General features: G+C 48.6%; 1 pseudogene; it reads left to right on the top strand.

Annotated features, from left to right (window-relative positions):
* Positions 1-751: 751 nt before the first annotated feature.
* LOC118906740 lies at positions 752-17,884 on the top strand (annotated as a pseudogene).
* Positions 17,885-25,049: the final 7,165 nt, after the last annotated feature.

The following is a 25,049-nucleotide window of genomic DNA, read 5'->3' as shown; positions in this document are numbered from 1 at the left end:
AGCCGCCGGTGGTCCTCAGCCCGGAGAATCATTAAGATCACCTGGGCACTTAAAAAATACCTTCCCTGGCGGTCCAGTGGTTAAGGCTCCGCGCTTCCAACCGCAGGGGGCACGGGTCCCATCCCTGGTCCTGGTCGGGGAACCAAGATTCCGCGTGCCTCACAGGGCAGCCCAAAAAAAAACCCCAAAGAAACCTTCCCTGAGTCCCACCCCCGACTCACTGAATCTGAATTTGCGGGGTGGGGGGAGAGCGGGGGCGGGCATGGATATTTTTAAAAGGTGACTCACGTCCCCCCCACGAGCAGCTGAGGGGCGAGCAGCCCCCGGCAAAGGCTCTAAGGAAGGCCTCGCAGGCCGGTCCGCCATTCCTCCCCGCAGAGCTGCGCCCGCAGCTGGGGAGCAGGGCCGCAGAGGGGAAGGGGCGGTTGCCCTGACGGAGGCCCACCGTGTGTATTTGCCGCGCCTCAGCTGCGGGTAGAAGGTGCCCTGACTCACATGCAACCACGTTTACAGACAGTGAGTCAGGACCAAACAAAAGCGCGTCTCTCACTGAGGCAGCGCGTTCCTCCTTCACGCCAGGCGCCCGAGAGGTCAGAGGAGCGAGGCCGGGCAGCCCCCGACCCACCCCGCGGGAGGGGCAGAACCGGCGCTCTCGCCTGCGGGGGGTTTGCGGTCCAGGAGGGGCCGCGGAGGTGGGGCGGAAGGGAGCGCGGGACGAGGCTGCGTGCGGCCTCCCGCTGCCTCCGCGCCAATGGGGAGCCGCCACCTCACGCGGGCCGGGCCCGCGGCCTCCTCTGAAGCCGGCCGATTAGGGCGCTGTAATCCCTTGCTGTCCTCCTCGGGCTCCGTCGGCGGGGAAGGGGGCTGGGCCGGCTGCCGGTTCCCTCAGCAACGGGGCCTGGCCCGCTTCCATTGTGCGGAGGGCCCCCGCTGGGAAGGGCCGTGGGGGAGGAAGCGGGGGGCGGCCCTGCCCGCGCCTTCCCTTCGCAGCCGCGGGGGAGCCGTGGACCCCCGGGCGCGTGCCGCCACAAGGCGGTGGGACGCCCTCGGGGTCCTCGGACCCGCCCTGGGCGGGGACGGCCGCGGAGGGGCCTGCGGGCAGAGCGGGGCTCACTGTTTACGCGCCGACACGAGGCTGCAGGCCGACTTGGCAGCGCGCAGCGGGAGGAGGCGTTCGAGAGCGTTCGCGGGCGGGCGAGCTTTCCCTCGGATGCAGAGGAGGCGGCCGCTCCCCGACGGCCCTGCTTGCGGCCGGTCCTGGCCTTCGGCCCCGAGAGCCCACACTTGGCATTTTCTGCCCAGCCTGTCAGAACGACCGAGTATTCTTCTTAGCATTTCTATTTTCGGAGCTTCTTAATGGCTTCTCCCACTACGGCCCCTTCTACCGCCGGGATTCGCAGTCCTCCGCCCTCCGACTGCGCCATCTTCCATCGCGTTTTACTGTGGTCCTTTCTCCCCCTCCCCCCTGCGCCTCATTCATGTCTCCCCGCATTCCTTCTTCCCATTTATCTTTTATTTCCTTCACGCACGCACGCATACACACACACACACACACACACACCCATTGCTAAAACAAAGGAAAACCTCCCATCCTCTTTCTAGTCTCAGTTTTCTCTCAGGATAGTAAAAGTTCAGATGGCCTTGAGGGGGATCCGTAAAACCATCCCGGGCTAAAGACATTAGCACACTTTGCGAACCAGATATGCCCTCCGCTTTAGAGCGCTTCCGTCACTAGTAATGTTTGGACTCTTGGTACTTAAGGATGTGAGCTTCCAGATCTAGAAACATAGCTGCTACAGAAGTGAGCACTTTTCCTGACCACACCCGAGGAGGAAGAAGCTCGTGTATTTTACAAACGCGATTTACGTCCCTTAGAAATAAAATAAATGTCTTCTGTAGACACAACCTGCTGTTTTTAATAATTCTCACAATGCCGTTTCCTTACGGACTGTTGTTTCAGCCTGGAAAATGTCATGGTATTAAGTGTCACGTTGAGGAGACTTGTCACCCATCCATGAGGTGCCTTTTTACTGTTGGAGCATCACGAACAATACCCAGGGCCCAGGAGCACAGAGCATGTGAGCCCACATTGAACCTACTCCCCCAACCTGCCCACGAATGAAAAGATCCCGGTTCACTTTTCACAGGGAGGAATGGGACCCTTAGACCAGCATCTTTCTTACACCTGCCAGCACCACGGTCCTCAGACAGTTCAGTAGCCCACAAAACCCTTCACTTCCAACTCCTGCAGGTAGGGTTGTTATGAGGATTAAGATAATTCATGTGTGTTGAACATGGCGCATAGGGCCCAGTGCTCAGTAAGAATTAGTAATACTGACTCTGACCTTCTGGTCTTGGGAATGCGCCTCTGTTATCTCCATGGCTCACCATAAACTAGTGCACCAGGATTACTAACCTCGATTCACAGACAGAGATGGAACCTCGGGCGGTTCAGTAATGTGCCCAGGGTCACCCAGCCAGTTAGACGGTGCCGTCTGGATTCGAACTCAAAACGCTCAGCAACATACAGGCTCTCTTCAAAGCATCCGCGGTCTCTCCTGCATCATGACAGTATTATAAATGGTTTGCCTAGCCTGAGTCCCCAGAGGTTTGTTCTATGGAGACAAGTCCATTATGTCAATGCATTTGAAATCAGCTGGAGGCAGTCCTTCAGTGCACGGCTTTTAATGCCTATTAAGCGGGTGGAGAAAGAAGATCAATGAACAGGGGTGTATTTGCAGCTCCACTAGGGCTCACCGTCCTGACCATACTGCCCAGGTTCTCTGGCAAGGCTGGAGTTTTAAAGCCTCCAAGGAGAACTACTTGAAACAAAGACAGAGGAGATGGCTCTTCCCGTGCTCCTGTAATTTTAGGGGAAAAGGAAGATTCCCTGCAGCGTATCCTCTAGATCCAGATGGTCTGACGTGAAATGTATCCGAAGAGCCATCATTAAGAATTATTCTCCTGAGGTCTTTACTCTGTTCAGAGTTCTCTTTTCAAAGGAAGACGCCTACAAGCAGGAAGTCACCAGGATGATGGGACCATCTTCTTGCAAAGCAGTGAAGCATCGCCATCAGTAGCTGGGGAGGCATGGGGGCGGGGGCACGGAAAGGGGATGGGGTAACAAAGGCGAGAGGCACGGCACCTCGGTGTTCTTCCCGAGGCGTCCTGGGGAATATCTTTTGATTCGATATTGGTTTCATGATCTTGCTGGGTTTTCTCGCTCCTCTCTGCTCCTTCTCTGCAAGAATAGGAAAGAGGGATGATGGAGGAGAGGGTGTGGGTAGATGGTGGAAGTCAAGGGAGGGGTTGGCTACCTGGCTGAGTGGAGGTGAGTGGATGAGAGGGAAGTTGTCTCTTACCCCAACACACGTGTGTGCATATATGCCACACACACAACCCCCCCCAGCAGCATTTTTAGAGAATAACAGTGCCCCCTGGTGGCCATTTACATGCAAGACTCCTCTAAACTTTCACTGAAGAATAACACAAGTTGTGTTATTCCGTACTTATTTACTCTGGTTTCCCACAGTCGAAAGTCCCCCTTGTCCCTCTTGTCCTTTTCTTGGAAAATGAGCCAAGACATAAAGGTACTTCTGAGAAGTGCTTTGCAGCATTCCCGGTGGTACTCGGCATGAGAGAGACAGTACCCAGAAAACAGCTCCCAAACAGAAGGCCATGTCCTTAGTGTCTTAAGACCCTGGCCTTGTGCTTATTTGGGAAAGAAGCAGCAGGCTTGAGGAGCAGGGATCAGTGAAGAAAGTCTTGATTTCAGGAATTGATTCCAGCCACTGTGCATTTTTTTTAATCTGTAAATTACCAGAAGAGCAGAGAACCCTGTATTATCAATATCATCAATTTCTGCTTCTCTGACCTAAGCTTGGTCTCTCCGGTAATGGCTCATTTCACTTTGCTATAATTTAAAAAAATGCCATCCATTTGCCTCACCGAGTTCCTACCCTGTACCAGGCACTGTGCACGGGAGCTGGTGACATCAGGGTGGATGCAAACATACCTGTGGGGCTTTGTTTTCCTCCCAGGAACTCAGACAGCCCAGGTCACAGGTGATCTTGATCTCCCTAAATCAACGAGATCGTGTGTACAGTGAGCTTAACTCACTGCCTGGTACCTCGTAAGTGTTCTGTAACAGTGGCTCTGAATGTACCTGATATGTATGGAACTACATGTATGTATAGAACTAAAAGCTATTTCTAGGGAGCAACATGAATTTTTAAGTGCTTTGGGATTTTATAAGGACTCATTAAAAGGCATCAGGATTTCCAGCTGTGAGATTTTTTGTTTATGTAGGAGTTCAAAGAGTTCTTTCCAAACGCTAACTCATGAATCTTCGCACAATCCCCTGGAAATGGCTGGCCAGAAAAGGGAACACGGACGAACCATTAATCTGAGTAATATGGCAGTAGAGTCAGGACAGGGAACAAGCAGTTCTTCGATGTGCGTCCCCCGCCCGCAAGTCTGGAGCAGTAAAACTCCCCTGTAAAAAACCTGGTTTTGCACTGTAAGTTCTAGGTAAGGGAGACTCCTTCTTTACCCCAAGGTGGGGAAGGAATAAAACTCTGAAAAATAGTTCTGGGTGAGCCGGGAGCAGGATAACAGGGAGGAGAGTGGAGGGCTCACGTTGTCCCTTCTCCTCCTCCCCAACATTTGAATACGGGTGAAATCAGGTGAAAATGAGTATCAAGAGAGCCTCCAAGGGGAGGACGCAGAGAGGAGTGCTGAAAGGGGCATCAGGTGGGCTTGCAGGAGGCTTTGGGGGAGAATCCGTTTCCTTGCCTTTTTCAGCTTCTACTGGCCGCCTGGGTTCCTTGGCTTGTTGCCTCTTCCTCCACCTTCAAAGAGCATCTGTCCAATGTCTGCTCTGTCATCACATGGCCTTTTCCTTTTGTCTCTAGCTCTCCCTACATTCCTGTTATAAGAATCCTTGTGATGACGTTGGCTCACCCACGTAACGCAGGATAATCTCTCCATCTCAAGATTGTTAATCACATCTGCAAAATCCCTCTTGCCATGTAAGGTAGCATTCCCAAGTCCTGGGAATTAGGATGTGGGTATCTTTGGGGGCCGTTATTCTGCCTCCCATGCTGGGAAATCAGGGCAGAGAGACTGAATGATATTTTGAAGAGGAACTTCTATAATATGGAAATCTTCCCATAACATCAATTTCCAAGGACTGTGGACTATTTCACCCTCGAGTTGCCCATTGGGGTTCTGAAATGTGCAGATGCGAAGAGTGCTTCTCCACATGTTCCCCACCTTGGGGGCAAGGGAGGTCATACCTGGGACTGTCCTGAGCTAGGGGTGGTGAGACCCTAGAGCTGTACAAATTTCTTCCTCCGGAAAGCAGAGAAAGTCCTTTAAAGCCTAGCCACCCACCAGGCAGGCCCCACAGGTTGATAGGGAGATGCCCTTGGCCACAGCAGTCGTGGAGAATGGAAAAGAGATTTTATAACCGAAGCACACTGAGTCCTTCTGGACTGTCTCTGGCGAGACTGTTCCTGGCATTGGGTTAGTAGGAGGAGTCCTGATGGGAGCCACATATCAAATTTCCTTCTGCTTTGCAAGGGAACCAGGTTCAAGGTAAGAATTCTCAGTGGAGAAAGCTGGTTTCAGAACGCCTTCAAGAAATCTCCCAGTCAGCGCCATTCAAAAGGAGTGGCGCCACACCTTGCCCAGAGAGTAAGACGATGAGTTGGCATCCATGAGGCCCAGAACCTCCCAGATGGGCTCAAGTCTTCTGTCCTGTTGTCAGATCTTGTGGTAGCTTCTAGGACTTGATCTGGCCCCGGAGCACGCAGGCGCCTCTGACCCTCCCTGCACCACAGCTGAACACACAGCGCTGAGCACAGAGGACTGACTGCTGCGTTTCTCTCTCAGTATTGAGGCTTTGGAGTCCCCAGTGGGAGGCGCGCCACAAACCACAGTCTCTTGCATCACTGCTGAGGTTACGATGACCATCACTCCCCCAGCCCTGGGGCCAGTCCTCCCAAGCCTCGATTCCTGCTATCCTTTCCCTTCCAAGGGGTTAGCCCCATCTGCGAAGTTTTGGATAGCCCCAAGTTTAGGATAAGCACACTTTCCCTCTTCCAAGCTCTTACTGTTTACAGAGCTCTTTCAATCCTTTGATTGTATCAGGGAGAACAATCTTAATGAGGGATGTATCAGATAGGAATTGGTTAAGTTGCAAAACATGGCAGACTTGACTAATGCTGGATCAGACGATCAGGGCAGTTTGAGGGTTTCTCAGCCTCAGTGCTATTGACATTTGGAGCCAGATAATTCTTTGTTGGAGGGCTGTCCTATGTGTCATAGGATGTTTTATGGTATCTTTAGCTTCTAACCACTAGATCAGCGATTCTCAATTAGGGAGGGGGCAATTTCGCCCCCAGAGGACGTTTGGCAATGTCTGGAGACATTTTTGGTTGTCACCACTGTGGAGGTAACTGGAGGGTCGTCTACTGGCATCTAGGGGGTTGCGGTCAGGGATGCTACTAAATATTCCACAGTTCACAGCTCCCGACCACAAAGAATTATCTAGCCCCGAGTTTCAGTAGTGCCATGACTGAGAAACCCCGGTTTAAAGAAACAGAAATGGATGTTTAAGTTGGTCCAACAGGATGGGGAGAGAAAATCCCAAGAGAAATCTCCCCTCCCCCAGTAGGATTCTTATCCTATTCTCTCTGCTGATAAAGCCAGAAATAGTTCGTTTTAGCTGATAATTCCTTGGATGAAATACCTCACTGGAGGCACTTCCTGGCAAGAGACTCGGGGTGGGGGGCCTGGAGCAGGAGAGAGGGTCCTCATTTCATTTTAAGGATGGCTGAGGAAGCGTGGGAGAGGGTTAATAGACGCATGCACCACTGATTGGGAAAAGGGACTGCAAAAATTCTAAAAGCCACCGAACGCAGCTGTATTCGGCAATAGGAGCACTGACGACACGTGGAAGAACGAAACGGCAAATACTGAAAGGATCAGTTGCAGTCACAGCCCACAGAAGACAGCAGGCAGGGCTCTTATCGTTTAGGATTATTTTTTTTTAGTACCCAATATCTGTTGAAATACTTACATCTCAAAGTGCATTCAAATATCACCTACTTGTACCTACACATGAAAGCAGGCCTCCGTTACAAAAGATAATGAACAGATAACAAAGGGGAAATGGAAAGAGTGTGTTCATAAATGCCTTGGCTACAAATCAGTCCACGCCTGGGCACTGAAGGCTGTATTTTTTTGTTCCGTGAGTGTAGCTAGGTGATAATAAATAGACGTAGGTTGTCACCAATTAGAGTAGCCGCTGGGTCCCTCCCCACACCCTCTCCCCATGACAGTGAAGTGGGTACAGGTTGAGGGGGAAGGTCAGATGCGGAGCCAAAGGAAGGAGAGGTTAATTAAACTCACGGTGTGCTCAGCTGCCTGGAGCACGTGAATATTATTTTCAAACCTTTTTTTCCCCACCTACCCCTAGCTTGAAATATAAGAGCCAAAATACATTCAAAAAAACCAAGTACAGGCAAATAGAAAACCATTCGATATTTCTTGTTCTACTTTTTCTTTCGCTCTTTCAGATCAAGGGATAACGCAACTTCCTGGCCAGGTGCTCTCAGGTTCAAATCTCTTAAAGAGCCGGCAGCAAAGCCAAGGATGAAGGAGAAGAAGGGACAGGCCGAGGAAGGTTTTCCTGTTGAAGTGTTAAAACATTCTGGATGTTCTCAGGTCCTTTGGCGACATTTGTTTTTTCTTTTTGCACTAAGACCAAAACAGAGCGCATGTGGTGGAAAGAGGGGGTGTGGCTGGTAATCATGTGTGTGAATGCTCCCGTTAAAGTTTTTATGTGAAAATTCACCAATTAAAATGGAAAGATTTAGGGCAGTTCTAGCTCATCAGGACTGGTGACTCTGACATTGTTCAAAGATGGGGAACTCACCCTTCCACCCACTCCTGGGTTCCCTGGGGCTGGGAACTCCCAGAGTCTGTCACTGCACCCGGCGGCAGCATGTCAGGCAAAGACATGGTCATTAGGCCACGACCTGGAGCTAGTCTGCAGGGTCCAAATCCAGGCTCCACCATTTCCTTCCTCTGTGACCTTGAGCAAGTCAGCTAGCCCTGGGGGCTTCAGTTTCCTCCTCTGTAAAATGGGCACAACAAACAGCACCTCCATCACAAAAGCCTGAATGAGAAAAGTAGTTGGCATCGTGCCAGGCTCATAGGAGCTGTTTAAATACTAGCTGTTATTATTATTAGGGGTTCAAGTTCAGTTTTGCTCAGCTTTGTAGCTTATCAAAGGCCAAATATCTGAATGCATTTTATTGCTTCAAATGTTTTGGGTCGCAATTACTCATCCCTTCCCATTGACATTCCATTTACATGCTGTACAGATTATTTTCAAAGAGATGTTTGAGAGGGTTTTGAATAACCTTTGGTCCTGTTTCTGAATGTGGGCAGGGATCCCTTTGGGGGTGCTCTCTACCACTTCCAGATGGGCTGCAGATTCTGTCCGGCCAATGTCTGGGGAAGGCCTGGGGGCAGATATGATGAGATGGACAGGATACCTGCACCCAGCCCCTCGGGGCAGAGGGGTCTGGAAACTTTGTGGGTGCACAATAGCCTGAGAAACCTCTCAGGCCCACCTTGGAATTCCTTCTGTACTTTTCTCAGCAAAATCATTCTCCAGGTCTCTGCCTTTTCTTTGAGGTTCACTGTATTTGTGCCTCGGGTTCTATATATGAAAAATCACAACTGAAATCTAGAGTGGGAACAATATGCATGCCCTTAACAGTACTGAACTGTACACTTAAAATGGTTAAGATGGTAAATTTTAGGCTTAGGTATATTTGGCCACAGTTACAAATGATTTAAAAAGAAGAACAAACTGGACTGGGAGGGATCTGAGGGGCTTCGTTCATGATCTGACACCCAGTTCCGTGAGGCTCGAGTCCAGGGTGGCGGCTTCTGGGGCGTCTTCTGCAATCCTGTCGTTTTCCCTCGCTGTGTGGGTAGGACTCAGAGGGCAGCTGGGACTCTTAAGTCCTGTGGCTCCTGTGCCCTGACCTGTCCCCAGAGGGGCCCTTGTTGACTGTTCCTCAAAGCAGGTGCCTCCCTCAGAGGAGGCCCAGTGTCCGAGGCCCTACCCAGGAGCGGTGCTTCTTACGTTTCTCTGGGCTTTTGGGCACCAGGGTCATGGGGTGAGAGGTCAGGAGGGGGCAGTGACTACTTACAAGGCCTCATCGTGGCTTGGCTGAGTGGCTGCTGACCACCGCTGCTTAGGCAGCCTTTCCCGAGGCTCCCGGCCTTCTCTGTGCCCCGGGCTGGAGGGGGAGGCCCGCAGGGTGTGCAAGCTCCCGGGCTGTAAAAAAAAACCCCAGACCCAGAGCCAAGGACAAATGAGCCTCCACTGCCCTCTGCTGGGAATCCCAGCTCATGGCCACCAGGACTCGAGAAAAGGAAACACAAGGCAAGGCCTGGCCCAGAGAGCCGGGCAGGCCCAGGAGGCCTGTGCGGACCTGCAGTCCTGAAATGGGGGCCTCGAATTTCCCCAGGGCCCCAGTTTCTCACCGAGCCCGCTGTGAGGGTGCATCACCACCAGCAAGCCAGCTCCAGGTGAGCAGGTCTGGGCGCTCTGCCCTCCAGGCCAGGTGAGCTTCAGCTCTGCCCCCAGGCCCCCGGGGGCGGGCTCTGGCTCCTAAGCCCCTGAGGGGTGGGCCTCGCCCTGCTTGCTCCTCTAGGGTGTGCCCTGTCCTCGGCTAGGCTTTGTCATTGCTGTGCCCCCACTTCCTTTCCAAAACAGAGTTCTAGATGCGCTGCCCAGTCTCAGGCCCCCGTTGTTGCAGGAGTCTCTGAAAAGCTTGCCTGCCCTGGGCCATTCCCGCCTGACCCTGCAGCCAGACTGAATTTCCAGAATGTTGTTAAGGTGATGCTGTCATGCCCTTGTCTGACCTCCTTCAAAGTCTGCCAATTGCCAAGAGGGTGATTACAAAACAGCACGAAATACAACACCCATCGTGATCTGGTTCCTGCCCTTCCTTTCCAGGTTTCACACCAACATTACCTCCTCTGGTAGCTGGCATCTTCTTTTCATTCAAACAAGAGGCAACATAGTCTCTGCTGCCAAACAGCCTGGATTCCTAGACCAGCTGCACTATTTGCTAGCTGACCTTGGACGCGTTACCTCTCTGCCTCAACTTCCTCCTCTATAAAATGGGGATGATTATAGTAATAGTATGCGCTTCGTAGGGTTGTTGTTAATGTGAATGATAGAATCCATGTAAAGCACATAGTAGGCACCTTATAAGTGTTGCTTATTATTATTTTTTTAAAGATTTTTTTTTTGATGTGGACCATTTTTAAAGTCTTTATTGAATTTGTTACAATATTGCTTCTGTTTTATGTTTTGGTTTTTTAAATTATAAATTTATTTATTTTATTTATTTATTTTTGGCTGCGTTGGGTCTCTGTTGCTGTGCGTGGGCTTTCTCTAGTCTCGGTGAGCAGGGGCTACTCTTCGTTGCCGTGCGCGGGCTTCTCATTGTGGTGGCTTCTCTTGTTGCAGAGCACAGGGCTCTAGGCGCATGGGCTTCAGTAGTTGTGGCTCGCGGGCTCAGTAGTTGTTACTTACGGGCTCTAGAGCACAGGCTCAGTAGCTGTGGCACACGGGCTTAGTTGCTCCGTGGCATGTGGGATCTTCCCGGACCAGGGCTCGAACCGGTGCCCACTGCACTGGCAGGCGGATTCTTAACCACTGCACCACCAGGGAAGCCCCCGGGTTTTTTTTTTTTTTTTTTTTTTTTTTTGGCTGCGAGGCATGTGGGATCTTAGCTCCCCGACCAGGGATTGAACCCGCACCTCCTGTATTGGAAGGCGAAGTCTTAACCATTGGACTGCCAGGGAAGTCCCAGTGTTGGTTATTATTATTCGTTGAAAAACTTGGCAAAGTTGTCCCTTTGACTCCATCTCCTGTTATCTATCTGATTGCCTGAATATTCTTCTGAGCAAATTATCCAGCAACCTTAGACCAGTTCCTTGATTCCCCAACTCCAGTGACCATCACTTCCAACTTACCTAAGCCACCCACACTCATGACTACCCCTGGAAGTTGTCAGCACCTAGAACTATTCGGAGCTGCCTTTGAAATCTTCAGCTTTAGCATTTCACTTTCTGACAGCATCCAGCTGTCCTTCCAGCGCTCTCACTCTGCTCTGCTCTTATATTTGCTTATCGCCAGGTCACCCAGTTCTTTGGTCCTTCTTTTTCTCTCAGCCCATCAGCTCTTTCTAGCTTTTTTTTTCTCTTTTTTTAACATTTCTCTATTGAATTTATACATTACTGATCATTTGAACTCGTATGAAGATCTTGAATTCTCCTGTCATGAAATCATCGCATTTCGGCTTCTGATATGGAAGAACCCTGCCTAAGAATTCTGTCCCTATGACCTAGGCAACTCTTAACACCCTTGACATTGGCACAAATTGTGTGAAAGGTGGTTGGATCCATATGATCATTTCCAGACCATTTTAACATTGTCTGGAGCTAAAACAAAGTACTGAGACTAGAATTGTATCCATCCTTCGCTCCTGTTTAGAAGTTTGGAACACTTCCCCATCCTCCTATCCTGCCCCCAATAGAATGCTAAAACGTGGCAACATATTTATTTCTTTTTAAAAAAAATATATATATATTTTAAAATATTTATTTATTTATTTGGCTGCGTTGGGTCTTAGTTGTGGCACGCGGGATCTTCGTTGCGGCATGCGGGATCTTTAGTTGCGGCATGCGAAGTCTTAGTTGCAGTATGTGGGATCTAGTTCCCTGACCAGGGATCGAACCCGGGCCCCCTGCATTGGGAGCGCGGAGTCTTAGCCACTGGACCACTAGGGAAGTCCTGGCAACAGATTTCTTAACAGAGATAGTGGTAATATCAGAGATTCCACCTGCAACTTGGTATTTTGAAATTGTGCCATTTGGAAGAAGTATTTGAAGTAGAGTGTTTCTCTGGCTCAGGAACTCTGTTTTCACCAGCTTTATTTAAAAATAAAGATTTTGCATTCTCTTGCATACTCATTCATGTATTCAGTCAGTACACATCCACTAAGCGCCCTCTGTGTGCCAGGCGCTGTGTCAGGCATCAGGCACACACAGTCCCTGCCCTCAAAGCTTAGGGTCTAAAAGAAAAAGACAAAAAGTAGGTTGACAATTCTACATTTACAAACTGAAGAAAGTGCTAGGAACATAATCAAGGGGGTGGTAGGATGGAGAATGAAGAGGACCTACTTAGAGGGCGTCTTCAGGGCTGACAACAGGAAAGTATTCATTGAATTTGACCAAATAGAAACCACTGGTAACTTTGACAAGGACAGTTTCAGGTATAAAGAGTTGGGATTTGAGCACTTAAGAGTTAAGGAAAGCGAAGATGTAGAGATGGTTCACACAGGCTAGTCTTTTGGCAATTTAGAGAGGAGAAGCAGAGAAAAATCTGAGCTACCATAGCGGGCAGGATTGGCACGGCCTTCAGAAATTATTAAGAATTTCAGGGACTTCCCTGGCGGTCCAGTGGTTAAGACTCCATGCTTCCACTGCAGGGGGCACGGGTTTGATCCCTGGTCAGGGAACTAAGATCCCACATGCCTTGCGGTGCAGCCAATCTCGTATGGTATCCTTTATATGCGGAATCCAAAAAGAGATGATACAAATGAACTTATTTACAAAACAGAAACAGACTCACACACTTAGAGAATGAACTTATGGTTACGGGGGGGGCGGGGTGCAGTGGGAAGGATGTGGGGAAGCGATAGTTAGGGAGTACCAGATCGAAATGTACATACTGCTATATCTAAAATGGATAATCAAGAAGGACCTACTGTACAACATAGGGAACTCTGCTCAATGTTATGTGGCAGCCTGGATGGGAGGGGAGTTTGGGGGAGAACGATACACGTATATGTATGGCTGAGTTGCTTTGCTGTGCACCTGAAACTATCACAACATTTTTTTTTTTTTAATTTATATTTTTGGCTGCTTTGGGTCTTCATTGCTGCGCACGGGCTTTCTCTAGTTGCAGCGAGCAGGGGCTACTCTTCGTTGCAGTGTGTGGGCTTCTCATTGCGGTGGCTTCTCTTGTTGCAGGGCATGGGCTCTAGGCTCACAGGCTTCAGTAATTGTGGCACATGGGCTCAGTAGTTGTGGCTCGCGGGCTCTACAGCGCAGGCTCAGTAGTTGTGGCGCACGGGCTTAGTTGCTCCACGGCATGTGGGATCTTCCCAGAGCAGGGCTCGAACCTGTGTCCCCTGCATTGGCAGGCGGATTCTTAACCACTGCACCACCAGGGAAGTCCCCTATCATAACATTGTTAATTAGCTATACTCCAGTATAAAATAAAAAGTTAAAAAAAAAAAAGAATTTCAAGATGGTGACAGCAAAGCATTAAACCAAGTACTGGATCTGTGCAACAAGATGTCACATGCCCATGAAGCTGGCTCTGACAGCAGGTCTGCATGCCAGTGAGAATGATTGGTTAAAAAGAGCGAGATTGATAATGTAAGGAAAGAGGGAGATAACCAAAGAAATGAAATTTGGGGAAGAAAAGAAGGAGATAGGACCCAGAGTATATGTGGAGGGATTAGATGGGAGGAGGTTATGTCCTCCATCGTAACAGGAAGAAAGTAAAACGCAGGTGTAGATGCAGGTGGACTAGGGATAAGGCTCCCTCTTCCCTGTGATGGTGGCGGCAGGGCTCCCGGTCAAGAGCGAGACGGTGTGAGGAGGAGGGGTGAGGGGTTTGAGTGGAAAGAAAACGTGTGTGGAAGACGGTTGGGATTGGGGTTTTGCCAGTTAAAACACGATGGAGGGGGAGTGGATCTAGGGAGTTGCTGGTGTTTGTGAGAGTGATAGTGAGACGAGCCATAGAATCCAGGTTAGGCAAGAAAACAAATTCATCAAGAGGGGCTGTGAAGGAAGCTGGGTTCACAGTTTTTTGTTTTTGCTTTTTAATTTTATTGGAGTATAGCTGATTTACAATGTTGTGTTAGTTTCAGGTGTACAGCAAAGGGAGTCAGTTATACATATACGTATATCCATTCTTTTTTAGATTCTTTTCTCATATAGGTTATCACAGAATATTGAGTAGAGCTCCCTGTGCTATACAGTAGGTCCTTGATGGTTATCTATCTTATATGTAGTAGGGTGCATGTGTTCATCCCAAGCTTCTGATTTATCCCTCCTCCCACGTTTCCCCTCTGGTAACCATAAGTTTGTTCTTGATATCTGTAAGTCTGTTTCTGTTTTGTAAGTAAGTTCATTTGTATCTTTTTTAAAAAAATTAGATTCCACATATGAGTGATACATATGATATTTGTCTTTCTCTGTCTGGTTTCACTTAGTATGATAATCTCTAGGTCTATCCATATTGCTGCAAATGGCATTATTTCATTCTTTTCTCTGGCTGAGTAGTATTCCATTGTATATATGTACCACATTTTCTTTATCCATTCCTCTGATGATGGACATTTACGTTGCTTCCATGTCCTGGCTATTGTAAGTAATGCTGCAGTGAACATTGGGGTGCATGTATCCTTTTGGATTATGGTTTTCTCCAGATATATGCCCAGGAGTGGGATTGCAGAATTATATGGTAACTCTATTATAGTTTTTTAAGGAACCTCCATAATGTTCTCCATAGTGGCTACACCAACTTACAGTCCCACCAACAGAGTAGGAGGGTTCCCTTTTCTCCACACCCCTCTCCAGCATTTATTATTTGTAGATTTTTTGATGATGGCCATTCTGACCAGTGTGAGGTGGTACCTCACTGTAGTTTTGATTTGCATTTATCTGATAATTAGTAATGTTGATGCTTTTTGCCCATCTGTATACCTTTCTTGGAGACATGTCTATTTAGATCTTCTGCCCATTTTTTGATGGGTTTTTTTTTTTTTTTGACATAGAGCTGCATGAGCTGTTTGTATATTTTGGATGGGTTAGCAGTTCTGATTAGGTTGAAGTGAACTGATAGAAATTTGTGATCAGCAGGGGAAGGTTTGAATTCATTTCTGTGGTGACAAGGTTCAGGGGAACCCCAGGGAGGTGTGTGGTTGGGTTACAAGGAATGGTTCCTGGTGATGAGGAGGTCAAGGAAATGAGAGGAAAGATGTTTGGTGGGTCATCACCACAGAGTTGAATTTATCAAGAAAGGTAGAGCATGAGACTTCAGGACAAGTGATAAAGACTTCACTATGTTTTTTGGGATGGGGGGGAAATAATGCATTTTTTTAAACTTTTTTTTTTTTTTGGCCACGCCGCGCGGCATGTGGGATCTCAGTTCCCCAACCAGGGATCGAACCCGCGCCCCCTGCATTGGAAGCGTGGAGTCCTAACCACTGGACTGCCAGGGAAGTCCCCAAGAATGTATTATAAAAAATTCTTTTTTAGAAACATGTTTCTTTTCTCTCTTTTTTTTTTTTGGCTGCACCACACAGCTTGTGGGATCTCAGTTCCTGACCAGGGATTGAACCCGGGCCATGGCAGTGAAAACACTGAATCCTAACCACTAGACCACCAGGGAACTCCCTAGAAACATATTTCTGTTTTACATTTTGGGATTCCCTCTGTCCTCCCCTTTCATCTGAGATGCGAATAGTTGGGACTGGAGGGGGCACACTTCTGTCTTTGGGCCAGGAGGGGGCACAAGAGGCTGCAATAGAAGTGTCGAGTGTAAGGGCAAACAGAGAAGTGATTGTGCTCAGGACAGGCTCTGCCCCCTCTCCCATCAGTGTCCTTCCCAAGGCAGGCTGGGGCCTGAGTCTGTCTGAGGGTTGGTTCAGCTATGAGCTGCCGTTCTGTACTAGTTTCCTAGGGCCATCATAACCAATTTTCACTGGCTTGGCAACTTAAAACAACAGAAATGTATTGTCTCACAGTTCTGGAGGCCAGAAATCCAAAATTAGTATTACTGGGCAGAAATTAAGGTCTTGGCAGGGCCATTCTCCCTTGGAAGATTCTAGGGGAGACTCCTTCTTTGTCTCTTCAGCTCGTGGAGGCTCCAGGTATTCACCCTCGGCTTGTGGCTGTGTCAGGGCTGTCCCCACCTCCATCCTCACATGGTCTTCTCTGCGCCCCTGTCTTCTCTTCTGTCTCTTATAGACATTTGCCATTGGAGTAGGGACCACCTTCATCCAGGTTGCTCTCGTGTCTAGATCCTTAACTTAATTACATCTGCTAAGACCCTATTTCCAAATAAGGTCACAGTCACAGGTTCTCAGGGGTTAGGAAGTAGAGATATCTTTTTTTGGGGGGGGCCACTGTTCAACCCACTACACCTTTCTTTTCTCTACAGTTTAATAACCCAGTGGGTGACCCATATTTTATTTCGGTGAAACTGCTAGTAAGAGTTACTGAGTTTTTTACTGTATGCCTGCCCACACTAAAGGGTGGGTGACCTTATTTAATGCTTACAAGTACACCTTGGCAGATAGTACTGTTTACATATGAGAAAACTGAGGCTTAAGAGAGGACTTCCCTGGTGGTACAGTGGTTAAGAATCTGCCTGCCAATTCAGGGGGACACGGGTTCGATCCTTGGTCTGGGAAGATCCCACATGCCGCAGAGCAACTAAGCCTGCAAGCCACAACTACTGAGCCCACGTGCCACAACTACTGAAGCCCGTGCACCTAGAGCCCGTGCTCCGCAACACGAGAAGCCACCGCAATGAGAAGCCTGAGCACCGCAACGAAGAGTAGCCCCTGCTCACCGCAACTAGAGAAAGCCCGTGCACAGCAATGAAGACCCAAAGCATCCAAAAAAAAAAAAATTAATTAAAAAAAAAAGTGTGCCCTGTTTTCAATTATTAAAAAAAAAAAAAGAGGTGAGTAGGCTGGGACTTCCCTGGTGGTCCAGTGGTTAAGACTTCTCCTTCCAGTGCAGGGGGTGTGGGTTCGATCCCTGGTCAGGGAACTAAGACCCCACGTGCCTTGTGGCCAAAAACCCAAAACATAAAACAGAAGCAATATTGTAACAAATTCAATAAAGACTTTAAAAATGGTCCACATCAAAAAAATCTTAAAAAAAAAAAAAAAAAGAGGTGAGTCGGCTGCAGAGCTGGGCTTCAGACCCAGGGGAGCTGCCCTTTTAACCCCAGGCCTCTTAATCTTATGCTGCCTCTTCTTGGTAGGATCACGTTTCTACCAGGAAGATTCCTGCAGTTAGAAGAATCTGAGTGGCTAAGGAAATCTGAAGTTTTGTACTACAGCGTAGAGAAAAGTGGGACTGTAGCTTCCCAGCTTAAACACTGTAACCCTGGAGCATGACATGTCACCAGCATCAGTTACAGAGAGTGACAGAGAATGCAAAACGTGGGAACCAGTACTCATTTGTCCTCCTGCGGAACTGCCTTCCCCCTACTAGATGCCTGGTATCCTGGGTTTCAAGATGCGGCTGTGCCAGCGTGGAGATGATACTTCAGGGCAGAAGGCAGCCAAGCAGATCCGCGGTTGCCAGCAAAGCACACCTGCGCTCGTCAGCTTGCAGCAGGGTGGTGTGCGGGTGTACCCGGTGGGCCATGGGCAGCTCATGTTCATGAACAAGCACCGCAGGCAGAAGCTGTGGGTGCAGAGCTTCAAGGAGGTGCCTTTCTGGTTCTTCCACAGCAGGCGGCACCTGCGCTGTGCGCCCGGGGGCCCTTTGCTTAGGAAGCTGGCTGAGCTCAGGCGGTGTTGGAGCGGCAGGGGTCCTCCCGCTTCTACTCCGGCTCCTGGCTGGTCATCCACGAGGGCAGGGAGTAGCCCGAGGTGGCCCTGGACGCAATGCTGAGGACGTGGAGGACCCATCAGGGGAGTAAGCCGAGGCTGCTGGTGGCTGTGCTTCAAGCACAGGGTCTCTCTGATGTCCTCCCTTTGGGGGCTGTGTAACCAATTCCTAAAGGGGATTCTGGAGACCCCCAGTCTCCCCACTTAAGTGCCCCGGGCATCATAGCTTCCGCAGACTCAGGCAGCATCATTGACCTCGGGCACGTTTGCATACTCTTTGGACCAGATGTGAAACCTGGAGGAGTAGGTTCTGCAATGTCCCTTCAGTCCCCTCACAGCCCTGCTGTCCTCACTCAGATTGCATTTCTGGGGATAGATCTAGGGAGTGGGGCTCTGGGCTGGCTGGTGACCCCAGGCCTAAGGCATCTGGTCAGAGAGCTCCCATGCAGTGTGGGCCGACCCTAATCGTGTCCCTCTAAAGAAGCATTTTGGAAGCCAGCTGCCCCTGCGGCCCTGCCGGAAACAGACCTCCCTTCCCCCAATACTCACCAGTGGGGACTGGTCAGCCTCCTTCCCCTTCCTCGCTGCATTATTTGGTGACATTCTTTTCAGTCTGTGGACAAATCAGTGCCATCTTACTACAGTTTCTGCAGCCACCGGCCCTCTCTGCTGGCCAGCCCCGACATGGGCCTTGGTCACCCATGTTGGTCACATCTGCCAACAAGGGTCCAGGGCATGAAAATGAGGGAAAAGGTAGTCCTGAGAGTCGCACCAAGACATCGACACTTCATGGGTCAGACCTGAGATGTGTGAAGTCCGTGGATGTGGCTAGAGTGGCTTCCAGACCATCAAGGCGAGTCTCAAGCTGACTGGGTATTCCTGCTGCTAAAGATCCTCTGTCAGAAGGGGCGCTGGTAGCAGACGCAGGTACTGCTGGGAGAGGGACTCTTGAAGCATCCAGGCTCATTGGCAAGGTTGGCTGATGAGATGGGTGTTCGGGTCAGCTCAGCCTGGCGTCCTTAACCGCTGGATTCTTCACAGTGCCTCCCCTGGTTCCTATCATGCTTCTAAAATGCTTTGCCCTTTCTACACAGGTGTGCTTCCAGGGAGGGCGCGTACGGGCGTGCTGACACTGGCGTGTCGCCCACCTGGCCTCCCCCAACAAGCACGCTTTGCCCTGCTGGTGGGAATGCCACTGCATGCTCCGAAACCGTATCGTTCCTGGGATCACAACAAGGTCAGGTGACTCCAAAGTATAAAATCCGGTATTAAGAAACGTAATACCTAGTTAGCAATAACTGATTCCAGTGGGAAGGTTATCAGATGGTGTCTTGCCTTGTTAATAACACCCACCAGGAAGCCACATCTTGAATGACAAAGTTGATTTCAGGGCCAAGTTGTGTGCTGTTTGCCAAAACTGCCAGTCAATACCCGCTCCTCTGGCCTTTACTTCTCATCAGCAGCTCAAACGGACTGCCCACTGAGCTCCTCCCCTTAACGGGGAGGCTGGAAGCCCTTGCAGCTCAGTGGGATTTTTTTCTTCCCCTTCTTTCTCAGCTTGGTAGTCTGCCTCAGGTCACCTAGCTTATGGGGGGGGGGTCACCTAGCTGTGTGTGAGGGGAGGATCCCCCAGCAATGGTGGGATCTAGTGAGCAGAGACTAGATCCATTGTTTTTGGCTGAGAAACTTTTTATGCAAACCAAAGCTTTGGAAAGACAGCATGTAAAACAGATAAAAGCAGAGCTGCTCCAGATGAAACAGAGGTGGGGAGCCCCAATCCCACCCTTCCAGAGAGAAGCTACTCTGAATAGTTTGAAAGGCAATGGACTCAGATGTGACGTCCACTATTAAGGCAGGTCATTGGGAAGGGAGACAAAGCCACTTACCCAAGGTGAGCACAGGACAGAGGATCCCGAGGTCAGAGAGTGATGTTGGAACCCAAGTGTGGAAGCAAAAGGGGATAGATGTACATAGAAGATGTATATTATAAAAATGATTGGTCTTTGGGGAAGACACTAAGTCTTCATAATAGAAAAATGTCCATTCTACACAAAGTCGAATGTGGTAAAACTAAAGCTAATGAAAATACTTTAAACAAATATTCTTTTTAACACCTTTCCCTGTCAGACTTTGTTGAGCATAATACAGCAACATTTCTGAATTTAGGTCAACTCCTTAGGAAAGTTTTGAAATGTGACCTGTGACTTTCACACTGAGAGATGGTAAATTACTTTCTCTTTTAAGAATAATGTGTCAATATTTAAAAATTACTTTTCATGTTCTTAGAAGAGTGAAATATTAAGCCACTCTGTTAACACACATGTCATCAGAAATCATACTTGGCTCTTTCTCTACTGTGTTAGAAAAACACCAAGATCAAGTTATAAGATTCAAGATGCCATTCCTTCTGTTTTCCAAGTAGGATGGTTTCTTGCAAGCTTCATTCAAAACAAAGATTTGTATCTTTTAGACACGATATTTAATACTCCATCAAATATGAACATTTAATGTCATTTAACGTTAGCCCACTTTTGCATTGATTCCACATTTATTATTCAACAAGGATTGTGTATCTCTTCATTATTGGGTAATAAGCAGCGGCATAGTGGAGAAAATAATGGGCTGTGTTCTGGGTCTGAGTCATCCTGCCCTTGCCACCCGCCAGTTGGGCCCTCCAGGCGAATTGAGAGATCTTGGGTCAGCCTAACAATTTGTTTCCTCATCTATAAATTGCAGAGCTGTTGAGAGTTAAATGAGATGCTGTGTGTAAAACATTTGTAACCAGCACACAGAAAGTGGCACGTCCCACCCCGAAGACTTATTTGCTTTCCTTCCTTTGCATAAATATTTATGCTCCCATGTCTTCATTCAATAATATTGATGAACCACTTATTCTACTAAAATAGTAGATGCAAATTGCCTTTTAAAAAGTCAGTTTTGGGGTGGGATAGTGAATAGGAAGGGAAATAGTTTGCTCAGAAAAGTGTGAATTTTGAAACTGAGGGTAATCATTAGTTAGATCCATTACACTTGTAACCTGCCTTCACTAATCAAGCTTGCTTTAGTGCTTGCTACAAAAACTTGTATGTCCTCCAAACAGCACGTAGCATAAACAATGTTTTCCAGGAACTTGGAGTCAGCTGTGTCTGGTTGGAGCCGAGCTGGTTGAGACTGGTTAGGACCACCGACCCTCCAACTGGGCATGCGCAAGTGTCCTCTCAGTGACCTTTTGACGTCAGAGGGCCGAAAACTCCACCCTCAGATCGTGCTAAGAGCCTCCATTTTTGAAGGTGGAGAGAACAGCTGTCTCACCTTTTTCTTATTTCCAATCACCTTTCCCCACCCTCCCCATGCCTCAGCCCGCCCTGCTTCAATCTCATAAATACCCTGAGGCCCTGGCTTCCGGTGAGGCAGCTCTGATGCTTGTTCTGCGGTCTTCTCGCTAGGCTGACTCACGGAGAAACTCTTTTCCACAAACTTCAGGGTCTGGGCATTTTGGCTGTTTGGGTTTTGGGCAAGGGAATTTGGTTCAACAGCAAAAGCAGAGCAGTGACAAGGGATAGACTCCCCGTTGTACTGAGTTTTATCCTCCCGACAGACTTTACTTTCACCCCAGAAACAAGCGTAGCCTCCAGAAGAAAGCCAGCCTCTCTGTAACTGTCCTGTGTCTAGAACCTCCCTCTAAGCGTCTCTGTTCCTCACTCTAAACCTCGCTCTCAACCACACCACCCAGTCAGGTGACGGAGCTTTGCTGTTGGGTGTTGATAGCAGGCTGCGGGGAAGGAGGGCCAGGGGGGAAGCCTGGGGAAAAGGGGGTTGCTGTAGTGGATTGAAAGGCATCCCCCAAGTTCATATGCACCTGGAACCTCAGAACGTGAGAGGAACTAGGTTCCTTGCAGATGTTGTTAGTTGAGGTCCAAAGACAAAGATTCTTCTCTGGGGACACCCTGATTCCAGACTCTGGCCTCCAGAACTAAGGGAGTGTGTGTTCTGTTAACCAGTTTCTAGTAATTTATTTCCAAAGTCCTAGGAAAAAGCCCTAGTTGCCAACAGTGTGTACAGGGAATTACCAGAAAAAATTCTTGTCTATTTCTGCCTCAATTTTCTTCTAAAGTATCTTGGGACTGGGGGGAGGAGGTGCCTTGGGGATGAGATGGGGATGGTGATTAGGGTTGTATGGAGGAAAGCAAACAGATAAAAAACAGGTGTGGGGTTTCATTGCCCTGCTTAAATGAAAATAATCTTTAAAGTCAGGCTTTATTGAGTTTTCTAAGTTCCTTTCTTCTTAGATCAGAGTCTTATCTGCACAATCAGATATCGGGAGTGTGTGAGGGTGTGGATGAGGGGACCCACCCGGCCCTCAGATGCTGGGACAAGAGGGCTGATGGAGTCAGGGCTCATGGGGGCACGTAATCCCAACTCGAGTTCTAACCTCCGGGCTGGGTTAGAACAAACGGAGGGAAACCGTGAGGACGGGAGCTGTTTTCCTGCTTCCCTTCTGGGACTCGGGGCCTAGCCAGTGCCCACCCACCTACCAGAGGCTGCTTAGTGAGAGAGAACTGTTCTCCACTCATCCCCCAAACCCCTACATGACTGGGAGCTTATGAGGAAGAGATGATCAGTGCCAGAGAAAAAGCATAAAGGGAATGCATTTGCTCACGCATACAAGAAGCCCTCTGTGTGAATCTTCACCATAAGTACAAATACCAGCTCAGTATAATTTTGCCTTCTAGCTCCAAATCACTATTGAGTCCTAGATGTTTTCTTTCTTGTTTTTAAAGTCTTTCCCCCAATAATTTCAGCTTTCCAGAAGCTTGTTTGTGAATCATTCTTTTTCTATCTACAAGGGGAAAGTTGATTTCTGACGGCTCCATCAAAGGAGGTTCCTGAATTTCTAATCTGCACCTGGCCCTCCCCATGCCCACCTTGCCTCTGACTGCCTTCATCTTTAAAGTACAGGCATGTAAACTTAACCCTTTGGTTGCATGTTGTAAATTCACAACCGTTTCCCCCACCTCCAGTGCCTGGTGCCCATGGTACAACCATGCTGATGTCTTCTTTGGGGTTTGTATTGGGAACCTCATTTGCTCGTAGATAAAACAAGAGACACTTCTTCTCAAAAGAGAACAGGTGGCTTCCATTTCAATCTAAAGATTGAGGCCAACACAGCTCCAAGTCATGAACTGTGGAGAAGAGTTAGTTTAGTGGCAAGTACGTATTAACCAAAGCACAGGACCCTCGGGCAGGTTAGCGGGTAGAAGATCGATGTCTCGATAGAATTAGACGAGAACCAGACTCTGAAGGGATGGACAAACCCTCCCTGCCTCTGTCGGCAAAGGGACACGGAACCAAGAACAGACTGGTTGAATGTCCACTCCTTTGACCTATTCTTGAGCACCTACTATGTGCCTTGCACCACGATGAGTAGGACTAACCCTGTCCTCCCCTCATGGATCTCACTGTCCAGGGAACTTTGCTTCTGCTGAAGAAGCTGTCTCTGAATCTAATCGGGTAACTGTTACTGCCGGCTGGGTAACTGCCCTCCTGGAACTGTACTCTCTCGAACCGCTTAAGACTGCTTAGGGCCACTGACCCTCCAGCTGGGCGTGTGTGAATGTCCTCTTGGTGACCTTTTGACATCAGAGAGCCGAGAACTCTACCCTCTGATCGTGCTGGTGCTACCATTTTCTCAACACTCTTCCTGTGAAGAAGCCTAGTTGCACCTGCACAGAATGACGACTACCTCACTTTTTTCTCGACTCAGATCACCTTTCCCCACTCTCCCTCAGGTTTATCCCATAAAAGCCCCTTGCCTTCCAGGAGGCAGATTTGAGACTAGTTCTCCCGTCTCCTTGCTTGGCTGCCTTGTGAATAAACCCTTTCTCTGCTGTGGACCTTGGTGTTTCAGGGTTGACTTGCTGTGCTTTGAGCAACGAACCCTGGTTTGGTAATAGTTTCTTGTAATATATGCAAACTCATCCAAAAGTATTTTTGAATATGTGTTTAGTTTTAAAAATTACTTGCAAATGTTCACTTAGCCATGATGGAATGATAAGGCCTGGAGGTACTGTCCCATCTTAAACAACCAGAATACCAGACAAAATACAAGAAACAATAGTTTTTAGATATTGGACAAGGAGCACAGGACGGTGATCCCTGAGGGAAGGGAGACAAACAAGATAAGCCCTCGGTTCCTGGCGGTCAGGCCACAGCAGAGGGAGGTTCTGGAATCCTAAGTGTCATCTTGACAGTGTGGTTACCAAGAATGTTCTTGTTTTTAGGCAATACACACCTAAGTATTTACTTAGGGGCTAAAGGGTTACTTCCGAACAGCTCAGGAAAAAATGTCATACATATATGTATATAGATATACATACAAACATATATACATTTGAGACAAAATGATACAATATGGGAAAATGTTAGTATTTAGAGAATCAGGGTGACGGGAATATGGGAATTCTTTGTATTAGTTTTGCAACTTTTCTCTTGAGTTTGGAAACATTTCAATTTTAAAATTTAAAAAAGCACCTATGTATGAATTACTCATGACATCAAAAACCACATGAGAGAACTTCCCTGGTGGCACAGTGGTTAAGAATCTGCCTGCCAATGCAGGGGACACAGGTTCAAGCCCTGGTCCGGGAAGATTCCACATGCTGCACAGCAACTAAGCCCATGTGCCACAACTACTGAGCCTGCGCTCTAGAGCCCGCGAGTCACAACTACTGAGCCTGTATGCCACAACTACTGAAGCCTGAGCACTTAGAGCCCGTGCTCTGCAACAAGAGAAGCCACCGCAATGAGAAGCCCACGTGCGCACCACAACAAAGAGTAGCCCCTGCTCGCCGCAGCTAGAGAAAGCCCGTGTGCAGCAACGACAGACCCAATGCAGCCAAAACTAAATAAATAAATATACCAAAAAAACCCTACGTGAGACACTTTGCATTTTTAAACTTGATTGCATTTATGAAAAATTGTGTTCAAAAACAAATTTATTTATTTATTTAAAGGTTTGCATTTTTTAAAATATTTATTTATTTATGGCTGTGTCGGGTCTTCATTTTTGTGCGAGGGCTTTCTCTAGTTGTGGCAAGCGGGGGCCACTCTTCATAGCGGTGCGCGGGTCTCTCACTGTCGTGGCCTCTCTTGTTGCGGAGCACAGGCTCCAGACGCGCAGGCTCAGTAATTATGGCTCACGGGCCCAGTTGCTCCGCGGCATGTGGGATCTTCCCAGACCAGGGCTCGAACCCGTGTCCCCTGTATTGGCAGGCAGACTCTCAACCACTGCGCCACCAGGGA

The sequence above is a fragment of the Balaenoptera musculus genome, chromosome 14 (genome assembly GCF_009873245.2).
Source record: "Balaenoptera musculus isolate JJ_BM4_2016_0621 chromosome 14, mBalMus1.pri.v3, whole genome shotgun sequence".
Classification (NCBI taxonomy): Eukaryota; Metazoa; Chordata; class Mammalia; order Artiodactyla; family Balaenopteridae; genus Balaenoptera; species Balaenoptera musculus.
This window is presented reverse-complemented; position numbering and strand designations above follow the sequence as displayed.